Source organism: Salvelinus sp. IW2-2015, linkage group LG8 (genome assembly GCF_002910315.2).
Source record: "Salvelinus sp. IW2-2015 linkage group LG8, ASM291031v2, whole genome shotgun sequence".
Lineage (NCBI taxonomy): Eukaryota > Metazoa > Chordata > Actinopteri > Salmoniformes > Salmonidae > Salvelinus > Salvelinus sp. IW2-2015.
This window is the reverse complement of record NC_036848.1, coordinates 39,511,193-39,527,390: the sequence shown is the minus strand read 5'-3', so window position 1 is coordinate 39,527,390 and position 16,198 is coordinate 39,511,193. Positions and strand designations below refer to the sequence as shown.

Here is a 16,198-nt window from a genome sequence, read left to right as displayed (position 1 = left end):
GGGACCAGGACGACTGATCCGTGTAAAGGACAGAATGAATGGGGCCATGTATCGTGAGATTTTGAGTGAAAACCTCCTTCCATCAGCAAGGGCATTGAAGATGAAATGTGGTTGGGTCTTTCATCATGACAATGATCCCAAACACACCGCCCGGGCAACGAAGGAGTGGCTTCGTAGAAGCATTTCAAGGTCCTGGAGTGGCTAGCCAGTCTCCAGATCTCAACCCCATAGAAAATCTTTGGAGGGAGTTGAAAGTCCGTGTTGCCCAGCAACAGCCCCAAAACATCACTGCTCTAGAGGAGATCTGCATGGAGGAATGGGCCAAAATACCAGCAACAGTGTGTGAAAACCTTGTGAAGACTTACAGAAAACGTTGACCTCTGTCATTGCCAACAAAGGGTATATAACAAAGTATTGAGATAAACTTTTGTTATTGACCAAATACCTATTTTCCACCATAATTTGCAAATAAATTCATTAAAAATCCTACAATGTGATTTTCTGGATTTTTTTTCCTCATTTTGTCTGTCATAGTTAAGTGTACCTATGATGAAAATTACAGGCCTCTCTCATCTTTTTAAGTGGGAGAACTTGCACAATTGGTGGCTGACTAAATACTTTTTTGCCCACGTGTATCTAGATTATATATAATGGACAATCGAGCTAGGGGGTACAATATCACATTACAATTACACAAGGACCTTAAGGGACATACATACACTTACAATTCTAACAGCTTTTTTGTTAGTAGAGTATTTAATAGTCTTAAAATACAGTTCAATTTCTTTTTGTAGGGTAAGAAAATTTGTTTTTTTGTTAGTAAATTTACATTTGTGTATATGAAATTTGGCCAAAAGAATAATGAAATTAATTACATAAAAATGTTTCAGCTTATTTTTATCGTATGTAAAGAATCCAAGCAGTACATCTCTCCACAATAGTGTAAAATCTTCATAAATGTGTTCAATTATAAATCTACTGATGTCTTGCCACAGTTTTCTTACTTGTATACAATGGCAAAAAAGATGCAACACTGTTTCTGGATGGTCATTACAAAAGGAGCAATTTGAGTTGATGTTTTCCTTAAACTTCTTCATATAGTGGTTGGCAGGATAATATTTATGAATAATTGTAAAGGAAACCTCCTTATCTTCAGTATATTTTTGGTATTCATAGGTTGCGCCTCCGTCACTCGGTCGCGTCATGCCATTGTTATGAACGTTCTCAAGCCGCCCTCTATCGGCGGTGCCATAGTGGTGATAAACGACAGTGACACAGAAACAACTGATTAGCATGCTAGCTGTTAGGTGATGTCTTACTATGGTCGTGAATTTGCCTAAATTATTAGATAGTCGTAATTCAGCTGCCTTTTTATTTTGCCCAACATACGCCATTTCGGGACGATTTGTGTTTTGCCATTTTAGGCCAAGCGGAACCAGAACGAGCTAACGTTACTGTAGCCAGCTCGTAAACATTGGAGACAAAACAACACTAAAAAACCTGATTTAACAACAAGCTGAAATATGGATCAAAATTACACCTTGTATCCTGTTAAACTGTACGTTTACGACCTGTCTAACGGAATGGCTCGCCAGTTGAGCCCCCTCATGCTAGGTAAGATGCTAGTTAGTTATCTTTGGTTGTACTATTTTGTAAATGTTTTTTTTTTTGTTAACAATAATAAATCAATACAAATGTACACGGGGAACACAAGTACGCTTAAGCAATAAGGCATGAGGGGGTGTAGTATATGGCCAACATTGATGTGAATGGGGGTGTGTTTGGCCCTTCTGTTCCTGTAGTCCATGATCAGCTCCTTTTGTCTTACTCACGTTAAGGGACTGACCCCCCTCCCTATAGGCTGTCTTGTCGGTAATCAGGCCTACCACTGTTGTCATCAGCAAACTTAATGATGGTGTTGGAGTCGTGCTTGGCCACGCAGTCGTGGGTGAACAGGGAGTACAGGAGGGGACTAAGCACGCACCCCTGAGTGGCCCTCGTGTTGAAGATCAGCGTGGCAGATGTGTTGTTGCCTACCCTTACCACCTGGGGGTGGCCCGTCAGGAAGTCCAGGGTCCAGTTGCAGAGGGAGGTGTTTAGTCCCAGGGTCCTTAGCTTAGTGACGAGCTTTGTGAGCACTATGGTGTTGAACGCTGTTCTGTAGTCAATGAACAGCATTCTCACATAGGTGTTCCTTTGTCCTAGTGGGAAAGGGCAGTGTGGAGTGCGATTGAGATTGCGTCATCTGTGGATCTGTTGTGGTACGTGAATTCGAGTGGGTCTAGGGTTTCCGGGATGATGGTGTTGTGAGCCATAACCGCCTTTCAAAGCACTTCATGGCTACCGATGTGAGTGCTACGGGGCGGTGGTCATTTAGGCAGGTTACCTTTGCATTCTTGGGTACCGGGACTATGGTGGTCTGCTTAAAACATGTAGTTATTACAGATTTGGTCTGGGAAAGGTTGAAAATGTCAGTGAAGACACTTGCCAGTTGGTCCATGCATGGTCTGAGTACACTTCCTGATAATCCGTCTGGCCCCGCGGTCTTGTGAATGTTGACCTGTTTAAAGGTCATACTCACATCGGCTACAGAGAGCGGAACAGCTGGTGCTCTCATGCATGCTTCAATGTTGCTTGCCTCAATACGAGCATGAAAGGCATTTAGTTTGTCTGATATGTTCACGTCATTGGGCAGCTCGTGGCTGGATTTCCCTTTGTAGTCCGTAATAGTTTGTAAGCCCTGCCACATCCGACGAGTGTCAGAAGCAGTGTAGTAGGATTCAATCTCAGTCCTGTATTGACGCTTTGCCTGTTTGATGGTTCGTCTGAGGGCATAGCGGGATTTCTTATAAGCAAAAAAGTGTTAAAAAAATCTAAATACATTTTATATTTAAGATTCTTCAATGTAGCCACCCTTTGCCTTGATGACAGCTTTGCACACTCTTTGCATTCTCAAAACCAGCTTCACCTGGAATGCTTTTCCAACAGTCGTGAAGGAGTTCCCACATATGCTGAGCACTTGTTGGCTGCTTTTCCTTCACTCTGCGGGCCAAGTCATCCCCAAAAAAGTAGGGACGTGGATCAGAAAATCATTAAGTATCTAGTGTGACCACCATTTGTCTCATGCAGCGCGACAGATCTCCTTTGCATAGAGTTGATCAGGCTGTTGATTGTGGCCTGTAGAATGGCCTCCCACTCCTATTCAATGGCTGTGCGAAGTTGCTGGATATTTGCGGGAACTGGAACACGCTGTCGTACACGTCTATCCAGAGCATCCTACACATGCTCAATGGGCGACATGTCTGGTGAGAATGCAGGCCATGGAAGAACTGGTATATTTTCAGCTTCCAGGAATTGTGTACAGATCCTTGCGACATGGGGCCGTACATTATCATGCTGAAACATGAGGTGATGGCGGCGGATTAATGGCACGACTATGGGCCTCAGTATCTTGCCACGGTATCTCTGTGCATTCAAATTGTCAWCGATAAAATACAATTGTGTTTGTTGTAGCTTATACCTGCCCGTACCATAACCCCACAACCACCATGGGGCACTCTGTTCACATTAACATCAGCAAACCGCTCGCCCACACATCTGCCATCTGCCTGGTACAGTTGAAACCCGAATTCATCTGTGAAGAGCACACTTCTCCAGCGTGCCAATGGCCATCGAAGTTGAGCACTTGCCCGCTGAAGTCGGTTACGATGCGGAACTTCAGACAGGTCAAGAGCCTGGTGAAGACAACAAGCATGCAAATGAGCTTCCCTGAGACAGTTTCTGACAGTTAATGCTGAAATTCTTTGGTTGTGCAAACCTACAGTTTTATCAGCTGTCCGGGTGGCTGATCTTTGACGATCCTGCAGGTGAAGAAGCCAGATGTGGAGGTCCTGGGCTGGCGTGGTTATATAACTTCTATTCCAACCAAAGCTTGTATATACAAGGAATAAAAATATAAATGCAACATGTAAAGTGTTAGTCCCATGTTTCATGAGCTGAAATAAAAGGTTCTGCGGTTCTGAGGCCAGTTGGACGTACTGCCAAATTCTCTAAAACGTCTTTGGTAGAGAAATTTAAATGTAATTCTCTGGAAACAGCTCTGGTGGACATACCTGCAGTCATCATGCCAATTGCACGCTCCCTCAACTTTAGACATCTGTGGCATTGTGTTGTGGGACAACTGCACATTTTAGAGTGGCCTTTTACTGTCCTCAGCACAAGGTGCACCTGTGTAATGATCATGCTGTTTAATCAACTTCTTGATATGCCACACCTGTCAGGCGGATGGATTATCTTGGCAAAGGAGAAATGCTCACTAACATGGATGTAAAACAAATTTGTGCACCAAATTTGAGAGAAATAAGCTTTTTGTGAGCATGGTAAATGTGTGTGACCTTTTATTTCAGCTCATGAAACATGGGACCAACACTTTACATGTTGCATTTATATTTTTATTCCTTGTATATACAAGCTTTGGTTGGAATAGAAGTTTTATTATCTGCGGAAATTGATGCCACACTGAACAAGGAGCAAATATCTTTGGTGATGGGAGAGCTGGGACTCTAAAAACACGGCACTTCGATACAAGTGACTATTTGTAGCAGGGATGAGGAGAGACTGAGAATGCAATTTAGGCCCATGGGCTGAACTTATTATTTACTCCTAGCTCTCCTTCACAAAATTAACATATAAACTATTTTCTTCTATTCACAGGGAAACAGCTTGATGGAATATGGTGAGTAAATTATGTATTCTTTGATTTAAGTTCTTATTTTTTGTGAGGACAAAGCTCAAGTTTATGTACACCTATCATTTCATAACTGGATGTTGTAAAATATGTTGAGTATTCTCTACATGAATGTCATGATAGGGATATTTTTCCCCCCAGTGTTTTTAAGTCTGTTAATTGAGAATCACGCTTTATGTGAAACGAAACAGTAACATATTCCTCTCAGGCACACTGCTATTGTTGTCCATGGAGAGGAGTTCTTCTATGGGGGAGAGGGCATCGCAAACTGCCCACCTGTAAGACAACGTTTTATTCTATTCCTTCCTACAATTAACTAGACCTGAGTTGTCTACAGAAGTCTTAAGTTAGAGTTACACCAAACATAGATGTTGTGATACTCAACAAATCCTGGGGCAGTAAAAGCTGCAAATACATGGCCATTGGAGGACAACTGAGCAAGCAGGGGACATGACTAAGCTGTTTGAGTGTTTCAGGGTGGGACGTCCCTGGGAGAACCCAACTCCATAATAGACCTGGGCATCACAGAAGTGACTGAGGAAATCTTTATGGAGTACCTGTCTTCACTGGGAGAGTCCACGTACAGGTGAGGCTGAGGCACCTGGTGTATCTTAACTCCACTGGGATATGTGTGTATGTATGTACAATGCCTTTGCAAAGTATTCAGACCCCTTGACTTTTTCCACGTTTTGTTACGTTACAGCCTCATTCTAAAATGGATTAAACCCTTCTTTTTTTTTACTCAGCAAACTACACACAATACCCCATGATGACAAAGCAAGAATAGGTTTTTAGAAATATTTGCTAATTTATTAAAAATAAAAACTGAAATACCTTATTTACATAAGGGAAAGGGGGATACATAGTCAGTTGTCCAACTGAATGTATTCAACTGAAATGTCTTCCGCATTTAACCCAACCCCTCTGAATAAGTATTCAGACCCTTCGCTATGAGACTCGCAATTGAGCTCAGATGCATCCTGTTTCCATTGATCATCCTTGAGATGTTTCTACAACTTGATTGAAGTCCACCTGTGGTAAATTTGATTGATTGGACATGATTTGGAAAGGCACACACCTGTCTATATAAGGTCACAGTGCATGTCAGCTCAAAAACCAAGCCATGAGGTCGAAGGAATTGTCCGTAGAGGTCCGAGACAGGATTGTGTCGAGGCACAGATCTGGGGAAGGGTACCAAAAAATGTCTGCAGCGTTGAAGGTCCCCAAGAACACAGTGACCTCCATCATTCTTAAATGGAAGAAGTTTGGAACCACCAAGAATCTTCCTAGAGCTGGCCGCCCGGCCAAACTGAGCAATCGGGGGAGAATGGCCTTGGTCATGGAGGTGTGTAAATATGGGAGAACCTTCCAGAAGGACAACTATCTCTGCAGCACTCCACCAATCAGGCCTTTATGGTAGAGTGGCAAGACGGAAGCCACTCCTCAGTAAAAGGCACATGACAGCCCACTTGGTGTTTTCCAAAAGTCACCTAAAGGACTCAGACCATGAGAAACAAGATTATCTGGTCAAATGAAACCAAGATTGAACTCTTTGGCTTGAATGCCAAGTGTCACGTCTGGAGGAAACCTGGCACCATCCCTACGGTGAAGCATGGTGGTGTTAGCATCATGCTGTGTGGATGTTTTTCAGCGGAAGGGACTGGGAGACTAGTCAGGATCTAGGCAAAGATGAACGGCGTAAAAGTACAGAGAGATTCTTGATGAAAACCTGCTCCAGAGCGCTCAGGACATCCGACTGGGGCGAAAGTTCACCTTCCAACAGGACAACAACCCTAAGCACACAGCCAAGACAACGCAGGAGTAATTTTGGGAAAAGTCTCTGAATGTCCTTGAGTGGCCCAGCCAGAGCCCGGACTTGAACCCGATCTAACATCTCTGGAGAGACCTGAAAATAGCTGTGCAGCAACACTTGAGAGGATCTGCAGAGAAGAATGGGAAAACTTCCCAAATACAGGTGTGCCAAGCTTGTAGCGTCATACCCAAGAAGACTGGAGGCTGTAATTGCTGCCAAAGGTGCTTCAACAAAGTACTGAGTAAAGGGTCTGAATACTTAGATAAATGTGATATTTTATTTGTTTATTTTTAATACATTTGCAAAATAAATTAACCTGTTTTTGCTTTGTCATTATGGGGTATTGTGTGTAGATTGAGAGAAGGAAAAAAAACAATTTAATCAATTTTTGAATAAGGCTGTAATGTAACAATGTGGGAAAAGTCAAGAGGTCTGAATACTTTCTGAATGCACTGTATGTGTGTACTGTAGGTATGTATAGATGGAGATGTGCAGTTGGATACCGACGAGATCTTTTTATCTCTCTCTCGAGCGCTCTCCCTCACTGTATCCACACTATATTTACTCTGTCCCTATCTTTGCTTCTTTCTCTCATTCACTGTCTTCTTACCTACTCACCCCCCCCCCCCTCTCTCTCTCTCACACACTTTAGGGGAACCAGTACCATCTGTTTGAGTGGAACTGTAACACGTTCAGTAACGAAGTGGCCCAGTTCCTCACCGCAGCAAGATCCCTGCCCACATCACAGACCTGCCGGCTGAAGTGCTGTCCACGTGAGTTACCCCTCTCTTCCCTCCCTCGTCTCTCTAGCAACAAGAACCTATTGTCAGACATAATGAGTGTAGTGTGGAGCGTGGCACAACGACAGTGCTGCAGTCTTCCAAGCACATATTGTCCATGAGCGACATTGGTATGAATTCCAGGCCTGACACCTTTTGGCGTTCTCCTCTACCTGTCCCCCTATATATCCTCAACCTGCCCCCTATATATCCTCAACCTGTCCCCTATATATCCTCAACCTGTCCCCCTATATATCCTCTACCTGTCCCCCTATATATCCTCTACCTGTCCCCTATATATCCTCTACCTGTCCCCCTATATCTCTACCTGTCCCCCTTATATCCTCTACCTGTCCCCCTATATTCTCCTCTACCTGTCCCCCTATATCTCCTCTTCCTGTCCACCTATATCTCCTCTACCTGTCCCCTATATCTCCTCTACCTGTGCCCCCTATATCTCCTCTACCTGTCCCCCTATATCTACTCTACCTGCCCCCCTATATCTACTCTACTGCCCCCCTATATCTCCTCTACCTGTCCCCCTATATCTCCTCTACCTGCCCCCCTATATCTCCTCTACCTGTCCCCCTATATCTACGTTCAATGCTGTCTGAATAAAGAATAAAATACATAAGGATGACAAGTCTCCATTCACATATTGAGTCTGTTCCTGGAAAAACACTAATACAGTTGAAGTCGGAAGTTTACATACACCTTAGCCAAATACATTTAAACTCAGTTTTTCCCCATTCCTGACATTTAATCCTAGTAAAAATTCCCTGTCTTAGGTCAGTTTAGGATCACCACTTTATTTTAAGAATGTGAAATGTCAGAGTAATAGCAGAGAGAATGATTTATTTCAGCTTTTTATTTCTTTCATCACATTCCCCGTGGTCAGAAGTTTACATACACTCAATTAGTATTTGGTAGCATTGCCTTTAAATTGTTTAACTTGGGTCAAACGTTTCAGGTAGCCTTCCACAAGCTTCCCACAATAAGTTGGTGAATTTTGGCCCATTCTTCCTGACAGAGCTGGTGTAACTGAGTCAGGTTGTAGGCCTCCTTGTTCGCACACGCTTTTTCAGTTCTGCCCACAAATTCTATGGGATTGAGGTCAGGGCTTTGTGATGGCCCACTCCAATACCTTGACTTTGTTGTCCTTAACCATTTGGCCACAAACTTTGGAAGTATGCTTGGGGTCATTGTCCATTTGGAAGACCCATTTGCGACCAAGCTTTAACTTCCTGACTGATGACTTGAGATGTTGCTTCATATATCCACATAATTTTCTTACCTCATGATGCCACTCTTTTTGTAAGTGCACCAGTCCCTCCTGCAGCAAAGCACCCCCACAACATGATGCTGCCACCCCCGTGCTTCACGGTTGGATGGTGTTCTTTGGCTTGCAAGGCTCCCCCTTTTTCCTCCAAACATAACGACGGTCATTATGGCCAAACAGTTCTATTTTTGTTTCATCAGACCAGAGGACATTTCTCCAAAAGTACGATCTTGTCCCCATGTGCAGTTGCAAACCGTAGTCTGGCTTTTTTATGGCGGTTTTGGAGCAGTGGCTTCTTCCTTGCTGAGCGGCCTTTCAGGTTATTTCGATATAGGACTCGTTTTACTGTGGATATAGATACTTTTGTACCTGTTTCCTCCAGCATCTTCACAAGGTTTCCTTTGCTTTTGTTCTGGGATTGGTTTGCACTTTTCGCACCAAAGTACGTTCATCTCTAGGAGACAGAACGTGTCTCCTTCCTGAGCGGTATGATGGCTGCGTGGTCCCATGGTGTTTATACTTGCATACTATTGTTTGTACAGATGAACGTGGTACCTTCAGGAGTTTGGAAATTGCTCCCAAGGATGAACCAGACTTGTGAAGGTCTACAATTCTTTTCTGAGGTCTTGGCTGATTTCTTTTGATTTTCCCATGATGTCAAGCAAAGAAGCACCGAGTGTGAAGGAAGGCCTTGAAATACATCCACAGGTGCACCTCCAATTGACTCAGGCTAATTTACATCATTTATCAGAAGCTTCTAAAGCCATGACAATTTTCTGGAATTTTCCAAGCTGTTTAAAGGCACAGTCAACTTAGTGTATGTAAACTTCTGACCCACTGGAATTGTGATACAGTGAAATAATCTGTCTGTAAACAATTGTTAGAAAAATTACTTTTGTCATGCATAAAGTAGATGTCCTAACCGACTTGCCAAACCTATAGTTTGTCAACAAGACATTTGTGGAGTGGTTGAAAAACTAGTTTTAATGACTCCAACCTAAGTGTATGAAAACTTCCGACTTCAACTGTAGCTGTACAGGACGGTTGCTCTCCAGGAACAGGGTTGGACAGCCCTGGTGTTGACCTTTTTACTTTTTCCACATTTTGTTACGTTACAGCCTTATTCTAAAAAAGATTTAGTCATTTTTCCCCCTCATCAATCTACACACAATACCCCATAATGACAAAGTAAAAACAGGTTTATAGATATTTTTGCAAATGTATAAACACATTTACTCAGTACTTTGTTGAAGCGCCTTTTGCAGCGATTACAGCCTCCAGTCTTCTTGGGTATGACGCTACAAGCTTGGCACTTCTGTATTTGGGGAGTTTCTCCCATTTTTCTGCAAATCGTCTCAAGCTCTGTCAGGTTGGATGGGGAGGGTCGTTGCACAGCTATTTTCAGGTCTCTCCAGATATGTTCGATCGGGTTCAAGTCCGGGTTCTGGCTGGGCCACTCAAGGACATTCAGAGACTTTTCCTGAAGCCATTCCTGTGTTGTCTTGGCTGTGTGCTTAGGGTTGTTGTCCTGCTGGAATGTCAACCTTTGCCCCAGTCTGGGTCCTTAGTGCTCTGGAGCAGGTTTTCATCAAGGATCTCTGTACTTAGCTCTGTTCATGCTAACACCACCATGCTTCACCGTAGGGATGGTGCCAGGTTTCCTCCAGACGTGACGCTTGGCATTCAGCCTAAAGAGTTCAATCTTGGTTTCATCAGACCAGAGAATCTTCTTTCTCATTGTCTGAGAGTCCTTTAGGTGCCTTTTTGCAAACTCCAAGAGGGCTGTCATGTGCCTTTTTACTGAGGAGTGGCTTCCGTCTGGCCACTACCATAAAGGCCTGATTAGTGGACTGCTGCAGAGATGGTTGTCCTTCTGGAAGATTCTCCCCTCTCCACAGAGGAACTCTGGGGCTCTGTCAAAGTGACCATCGGGTTCTTGGTCACGTCCCTGACCAAGGCCCTTCTCTCTTGATTGCTCCGTTTGACCGAGCGGCCAGCTCTTGGAAGAGTCTTAGTGGTTCCAAACTTCTTCCATTTAATAATGAGAGATGTCACTGTGTTCTTGGGGACCTTCAAAGCTGCAGAAATGTTTTTGTACCCTTCCCCAGATCTGTGCCTCAACACAATCCTGTCTCATGAGCTCTACGGACAATTCCTTCGACCGCATGGCTTGGTTTTTGCTCTGACATGCATTGTCAACTGTGGGACCTTATATAGACAGGTGTGTGCCTTTCCAAATCATGTCCAATCAATCAAATTTACCACAGGTGGACTCCAAGTTGTAGAAACATCTCAATGATGATCAAAAGAAACAGGATGCACCAGAGCTCAATTTCGAGTCTCATAGCAAAGAGTCTGAATACGTATGTAAAATAGGTATTTCAGTAGTTTTTTTTATGAATTTACCCAAAATTCTAAAAACCTGTTTTCACTTTGCCATTATGGGGTATTGTATGTAGATTGATGAGATTTTAAAGAAAAATGTAATCCATTTTAGAATAAGGCTGTAACATAACAAAATGTGGAAAAAGTCAAGGGGTCTGAATACTTTCCGAATGCACTGCATGTGCCAAATTTTACACTTAACCAGTGCTTAATTTGAGCCGGATCCTGCCGGAACAGGATCCGACACCTCTCCGTTTTGGACTGTTTTGTTCCGGTACCTCTTGCGGCATTGAAAATTAATTTTCACTTTTTGCAATGTACAAACTATAATAAAAGTGATCAGAGTTCATTCGAGTTGCCTCTTCGTTAATTATTCTGCCAGCACAAAAAAAACGTTACGTGAAAAAGTTGATTTTCAGCCCGGGCCTAATATTCTAAGAGTTGATTTGGGTTGGGGTGGCCCAGGCTTATAGTTTGCGCAACACTGAGATCAACGTTTGGCCATGGCTGTGTGTGAAGCACGCCAGTATCTCTCACATAACTAGAATGAGATTCACTTTCTATGACCTCTCTCCCTCTCTGCTCTGATACACATGAGCTTGCAACTCTCATCTCTCCAGCCTTGCACTTCATAATTTATTGCCTTTATAGAATCATAGCCACACAAAGGGTTCTGAAGGAACTGCAGCCCCCCCTGATAAATTGAAATACATAGGCCAAAATTATAAAATTACTTCTCTGTTTAAAAAAAAAAAAAAGTTGCGTAGCTGTGGATTGTAGCCCAATAACCAGGAATAGCCTACAGTTGGGAACGCAAGGCAAATCTGTTGGTGAAAAAACAGTATGCAGATAAAACAGGCCTTTCGCAATATTTCAAATACAATCGAGGGAAAACAGAGGTTGGAAAACAAATTACTCCTGCTGAAGAGTGAAAGACTCTATGCTGTAGGCTACCAAAATATTAGATCAACTTCCAAATATTGTTTTACAAAGAGAGAGAGAAAGGCTTTTGGCACGAGCTCATCGGCCATCACCAGTGATTGAACTGCTCATCATTGGGTGAGTCAGTGAAACTGGAGAGCATTTTTAGGATTATCATTTCCTCCTCATATTTTAGCCTACAATATGTGTCTCCACACGCCTAGGCTATTGATGGATTCAAGTCAAGGTTGTTTTTATTGATCTCAGTTTGTCAGTGTCAAAGTAGCCTTTCATTTTGATCATTTGTGTTGTATTAAAAAAGATTCTGCCAAAGTCTTCAGTCCATGTAAAATGATGTAGAATTGCATGAAATAGCACATTTTCTCCCCGGACCGTAGGCTATTAAAACATGTCCCCACCTGTGCAACTAATGTAAGTGACTCTACTGCTCTATGCCACTACGCACATGCTTTGATATGCATGCAATGCTTTATAAAAAAGATGTATAATATATATATATATATATATTTTTTTTTTTCTCTCTAATGTGCTCCGGTACCGCATCACTTCCCAGGTCACCTCGCACTCACTTTTTACAAATTAAGCACTGCACTTACTGTATGTTTCAAGTTAAATTGAGTTTGTTGGAATGTATGATATAAATAAGGAAAGCTTGTTCAAAACATAACTCACTGTGTGGATTCTAATTTGTGCTGTGTTCCACTCTGTCACCCGCAGGCCTTTCGGCCAGGCGCTACGTCCGCTTCTGGACTCCATCAATATTGCACCTCAGGGGGGCAACACCTTCAATGGACATTATGGCCAGAGATAGACCGATAACACAGGTGCACAGAGTAATATATTAAACGATCAGTCAGTCTGTGTGGGGGGGTGGGAGATCTGCAGCTCTGGACCTTTGTAAGTCCCTTACTGATGTACGTCAGTCAGTCAGTCAGTGGGCCAGGCAGCAACCTAACCCAACCTGACCTCTTTAATACCTTTAATACCTTAATACCAGTGCAGTCAAAAAAGTGATTTTCCTGTTTTTTTATATATATTTCCACACTATGAGGTGTGAATAATACAGTGAAATTTATAATGCCCTTTTAGTGTAGGAGCTGTTTGAAAAGACCGCTGGAAATTTCAGCGTATTTTGGTGGGATGGCATTTTGGCCTTTCATGTTGACATCACCATGTGGTAAATTAGTTAATAGACCAATAAGAAAGAGTTCCAAAACGCTCTGCCAATATCAGCACATTTTCAGTTTTCCCCTCCCCACTCAGACCACTCCCAGACAGTCCTAGCAAAATGATTTATTGAGAAGTTGCTCTTTGCTAAGAAGCTTTTTTTTTTTTTTTTTTGACTCATTTAAAATAATCACACTAAGGTACTTAATTGTTCCCCAGAAATGATTTGATATTGAGATAAAAACAGCAGCATCTGACCTTTTACCCCAGCCCAGGCTGACACTCCCCAGACTTAACATGATCCTACCTAACTTACCCCTTTTCCACTATAAACTTGGCCTGCGATCTGTGTGTGTATTTTAGTATGTCTATGGATATAAAGCTGGTATTAGGCCGTAAGTGTATGATAAGATAGATATTTATTCTACTCTCCATAGGAGCCCATGATCAGCTGAATGTAAAACTAGGGAGCTGCAAGGTTTCTATCTAGAGCCAGAGCTGCAGCTCTTTCCTGCACAGGGGTGGGTAGGGTGTCCTTTTACCTTCCTGTTATAAGTAATTAAGTAAGCTATTTTTGTGTTTTCATTGTTTTGTTCTTGTTTAATTACCATGACATGACTGCATTGACACTCCAGAGAGGTAGAGAGAAGGGATAGAGAAGATGAGAAGAGAAACAAACAATGTTTGAGATTTTAGCTGAAGACGTGATAAAAACTATACAAATTCTGACTTGCACTTGTCTTTATATTGTGAACTTGCGTATTCACTTATCTTCGTATCCACTTCCAACTGTCTGGTGTCAAGGTTTATCCCTTGAAAACATTGTTACACACAAGCACACACACTCAAGATCATCAAGCTATGACCTCGTGTGACCTGTACAGACGTGCTCAAATTTGTTGGTACCCCTCCACAAAAAACGAAGAATGCACAATTTTCTATGACAAAAGTAATTGGCGTCCACTGTTGTTTATTCCATATTTAATAGAGGTAGTTTGGCCCACTTCCTGAGCCAACTGCTCCAGCTGTCACAGGTTTGATGGGTGCCTTCTCCAGACTGCAAGTTTCAGCTCTTTCCATAGATGTTCGATAGGATTCCGATCAGGACTCATAGAAGAGCACTTCAGAATAGTCCAATGTTTTGTTCTTATCCATTCTTGGGTGCGTTTAGCTGTGTGTTTTGGGTCATTATCCTGTTGGAGGACCTATGACCTGTGACTGAGACAGAGCTTTCTGACACTGGGCAGTACGTTTCGCTCCAGAATGCCTTGATAGTCTTGAGATTTCATTGTGCCCTGCACAGATTCAAGGTACCCTGTGCCAGGCGCAGCAAAACAGCCCCAAAACATAACCGAGCGTCCTCCATGTTTCACTGTAGGTATGTTGTTATTTTCTTTGAAAGCTTCATGTTTTCGTCTGTGAACATAGAGCTGATGTGACTTGGCAAAAAGCTCCAGTTTTGGAGGACATTCTCTCAGGATTGTGGCTTGTCATTATGCATTTTAGAAAATTCCAGTCCGGCTTTTTTGTGTTTTTCTTTCAAAAGTCCTCCTGGGTCTACTTCCATGGAGCCCATTTTCGCTCAAAAAACGACGGATGGTGCGATCAGAAACTGATGTACCTTCACCTTGGAGTTCAGCTTGTATCTCTTTGGCAGTTATCCTTGGTTCTTTTTCTACCATTCGCACTCTCCTTCTGTTCAATCTGGGGTCGATTTTCCTCTTGTGGCCGCGCCCAGTGAGGTTGGCTACAGATCCATGGACCTTAAACTTAATATAATTTGCGACTGTTGTCACAGGAACATCAAGCTGCTTGGAGATGGTCTTGTAGCCTTTACCATTACCATACTTGTCTATTATTTTCTTTCTGATCTCCTCAGACAAATCTCTCCTTTGCTTTCTCTGGTCCATGTTCAGTATGGTGCACACAATGATACCAAACAGCACAGTGACTACTTTTCTCCATTTAAATAGGCTGAATGACTGATTACAAGATTGGAGACGTGTGATACTAATTAAAGAAACAAATTAATTTGAAATATCACTATAATCCAGTTATTTATTATATTTTCTAAGGGGTACCAACAAATGTGTCCAGGCCATTTTAGAACATCTTTGTAGAATAAGCAATAATTAATATTTTCACAGCTTCTTTGCTTTATTCTATGACATACCAAAGGCATGCAAGTATACAGCTTTTAATTTAGTCACTTTTCATGAGGAATGAAGTATTATTTCAATGAGCTGTAAGGGCACCAACTAATTTGAGCACGTCTGTATGTAGGATTTTACAGTAATACACTGAACAACTGCATTTTCCAGAATTGGTATACTTATACCTTTCAAATTAGCAGGAATGCACCATATCTAGGCATTTTCTAAGATTGGAATGTTGTTGAGAGTCTCTGTACTGTTTTCTTGCAATTAGTGTGCAGCCTAATGTTGTTCCAGCATAGGAAATCACTCTCCATATCAAGAGTTGTGCCAACCGCCATTCACTTTTTCCATGATATCAAGTGTCTGTGATTTTGTTGCCATTATTTGTTTGTTTTAATCGGTTTATTTATTTTAATATTATATACACAAGACTGTCTTTGTAAGTTACATACTTTAATTTATTACCTAATGTTATTATGAGCATACATATCGTTATTAGAATTATTGTATTATCAAGATTTAATATATTCGGTAATTCACATTTGGTATTGAGTCAAAGTTGTGATACCCCAAAAATGTCCATCCTTACTCTGTCCACTATTGTTGATGTAAAGATCCTGTTTCTTTTTAACGAAACTCTTGCCTCTGCTTGATTAAAGACAACTTTTCTCTAAGTATGGTTGTGTATGTGTCTTTTTGTGTTAACACTCTTAAGGCAGATGGAGGATGTTCCACGGTGAAATACACACCAAAGTGCAGTATGCTACCAGCTTCTGACTATGGTTATTTTTGTACAGGTAGTTTATTAAACAAATACTTATTCACCCAGAAATATCCCTTCAGCCAGTGATTAGTGGGAGACCATACTACATTATATGATGGTGTGTAACAGGTATTCCCAAACTGGGGTACAATGCGTCGGGGGTACGC

The 16,198-nt window shown here is 42.1% G+C and overlaps 1 pseudogene; it reads left to right on the top strand.

Moving 5' to 3' along the window:
• Positions 1-1,212: 1,212 nt before the first annotated feature.
• On the top strand, positions 1,213-15,942 carry LOC111967892 (desumoylating isopeptidase 1-like; annotated as a pseudogene).
• Positions 15,943-16,198: the final 256 nt, after the last annotated feature.